Genomic DNA, 3,350 nt, shown 5'->3' with positions numbered 1-3,350 from the left:
ATGCATTCATTATCACACAGACAGACACGTACACACACACACACACACACACACACACACACACACATATGTATACACCTACACTGATTCAATTTATTGTTGCTTCTATTACATGTGCTCGGGGCCGAAAATTTGGGATTGGATAACCTGCCTGGTCTGGCCTTAGTGAGAAAAGATGCGCCTAACCTTCAAAAGACTTGAGGCCCCAGGGAGTGGGTAGGCCTGGTAGAGTGGGCTGTGGAGGTGGGGTGGGGACATCTTGGAGACAGGTGGGAAAAGGAATGGGATGAGGAAATGTTGGAGGGCAGCCTTGGAGGGGCATAATGACTGGAGTGTAAAAAAAGATTAATGATAAATATTGAAGAGAGAGAGAGAGAGAGAGAGAGAGAGAGAGAGAGAGAGAGAGAGAGGGAGGGAGGGAGGGAGGAGGGAGAGAGAAACAGCCACTGACTGCTTGTAGCTGTTCATTGACGGTTTGAACCTTGTAAACGGTCATCCATGCTGACTGGTATGGTCATTATGCAGGTTTTATTTAAGCAATTATACTATTTGTTGAGATTATTTTTGGGTACAGCTTCTCCATTATGTCTAGGAGATATTGTTCTTTATTAAAGTAATTTTTGCTATTGGTTGTTCATTTAATTGTCTACATCATCTGTCTATTAAAGGAAATGGGGCAGTAAAATCACCTACAATTAATGGGTTGATATTAATCATGCCCCTGACCATTCTGTTTCAAATTTCTGGCTTCTGTTATTGTTATGTAACTGTTATGTAAATATTGTGTGCATTATGGTTATATAAAACATACATACATACATGCATGCACAAATGCATACATGCACACACAATTTAAATCCAGCAGTCTATTTTTATGAAATTAGGTCCACTAAAATTTGGTGCATATATCTTTAGATAGTAACATTTTGAGGCTAAAGTCCCCTAATTGTTCCCAAATTGATTCTTTATCTGTCAATAAAGAAGCCGTGGGTCAATTGTAGGGCTGGGTCAAGCAGGTGAGAGACAGACAAAGCAGAGCTACAGGCAGTTGGGAATGTTTAGCTGGAACTAGATGTAACTGAGCAACTAAAGTCGAGAGTCTGTGGAGAGGTGCTAAGAGCATACTTCTTGATAAGGGCATACTTCTCCAGGTGGGAGATAGATAGTGCCCAGCAATTGTGCCAAAAAGGCAAGTTGAAATTGAACAACTGTGTGTGTCTGTGTTGTTCATCTGCAGATCCAATATTCTCTGGTAGCATGGTCTGTTCCTGGAGTTTAGGAGTGGTAGCAAAAGGTAGCTCCCCTTTTGATTAACTATTTCCTTGATTAGGATGAAGCAGGCCTTCACCTTCCCTGATTAGTTTTAATTTGAAGTGTATTTTGACAGATATTATGTTGGTGATGCCTGCTTGCATCCTGCTTCCATTTGATTACTCTTGGTCCATGCTATTTTTCTAAGACTCGTATGTCGTTAATGTTAAGATGTATTTCTCACGCAAAGCAGATACATGTAATTTTTCTTCATCCGTTTAGCCAGCCCATGTCTTTTTATTGAAGAACTGAGACCCATTCAACAGGAGGGAAATTATTCCTCCTGCTGGGCACCTAAGCAAATACCCATGAGTAATGAAGTCAAGGATCTTGGAAGAGGACCTATAGCTACCACCTTATGAAGACGGCATAAGCTCTAAGTACATTCTACAGACTTATCCTTAGCCCCGGTGACAAGTATAATTAATCCTTGATCCTCATCAAAGGAATTTCTCTTTACAGCAAACAATGACCATTGAAGAAAATTACAATCAGTCAAAATGCAGAGATATCCGTTTATCTCCAGCGTAACTGCCACACTGAAGGCCCAGGGATCATTAGGGAAGAGTAGGCAGAGTGATTGTAAGAGCTCGAAGATCAGGGAGCTTTCTGTGAGCCTGAGTCTCCTCAGAATGTGTGATCTACAACCATAAGGCTTTACCAACATATCTGCTTAAATATAACAGGGACAACAACAGTAGATATATTTATGTGAATTCCATGAGGCTTCAACCCAATACAAAGAACAGTAACTAAGTAAAGCATAATATAAGGGGGAGAAATAGTCTTCCTCAGGGTAGAGCACATCAGTTGGCTATCCACCACCAATTTGTGAGAAAACATATATATATATATACAATTCATTAAAAAAAAGAAGACCATGAATTTGAAAAAGAGCAAGGAAAGGGGGATATGGGAGGGTATGGCATCAGGATAATGAAGGGGAAATGTAATTATAATCTCACAAAATAAAACAAATTTTAAAAGTTTTTCTTTGATATTTTTATTTGTGTATGTGTGTTTATGCCTGTGTCATTTGTATAAATATGTACTGCATGTACATGTCTTTAGAGATAAAAAGAGACTCAGATCCGCTGAGCTAAAAGTGGTCATGAGCTGTCCAATGTGGGTACTCTGGAGGGGCAATTAGCATTTTTTTCTTTTTCCGTTTTTTCTTTATTAACTTGAGTATTTCTTATTTACATTTCGAATGTTATTCCCTTTCCTGGTTTCCAGGCCAACATCCCCCTAGCCCTTCCCCCTCCCCTTTCTATATTGCTGTTCCCGTCCCCATCCTCCCCCCATTACCGACCTCCCCACAACGATCACGTTCACTGGAGGTTGAGTCTTAGCAGGACCAAGGGCTTCCCTTTCCACTGGTTCTCTTACTAGGCTATTCATTGCTACCTATGAGGTTAGAGTCCAGGGTCAGTCCATGTAGAGTCTTTGGGTAGTGGCTTAGTCCCTGGAAGCTCTAGTTGGTTGGCATTGTTGTTCATATGGGGTCTCGAGCCCCTTCAAGCTCTTCCAGACCTTTCTCTGATTCCTTCAACGGGGGTCCTATTCTCAGTTCAGTGGTTTGCTGCTGGCATTCGCCTCTGTATTTGCTGTATTCTGGCTGTGTCTCTCAGGAGGGATCTACATCCGGTTCCTGTCGGCCTGCACTTCTTTGCTTCATCCATCTTGTCTAGTTGGATGGCTGTATATGTATGGGCCACATGTAGGGCAGGCTCTGAATGGGTGTTCCTTCTGCCTCTGTTTTAATCTTTCCTCTCTATTCCCTGCCAAGGGTGTTCTTGTTCCCCTTTTAAAGAAGGAGTGAAGCATTCACATTTTGATTATCTCTCTTGAGTTTCATGTGTTCTGTGCATCTAGGGTAATTCAAGCATTTGGGCTAATAGCCACTTATCAATGAGTGCATACCATGTGTGTTTTCCTGTGATTGGGTTACCTCACTCAGGATGATATTTTCCAGTTCCCTCCATTTGCCTATGAATTTCATAAAGTCATTGTTTTTGATAGCGGAGTAATATTCCATT

The sequence above is a fragment of the Rattus norvegicus genome, chromosome 5, assembly GCF_021556685.1.
Source record: "Rattus norvegicus strain SHRSP/BbbUtx chromosome 5, alternate assembly SHRSP_T2T, whole genome shotgun sequence".
NCBI lineage: Eukaryota > Metazoa > Chordata > Mammalia > Rodentia > Muridae > Rattus > Rattus norvegicus.
This window is presented reverse-complemented; position numbering follows the sequence as displayed.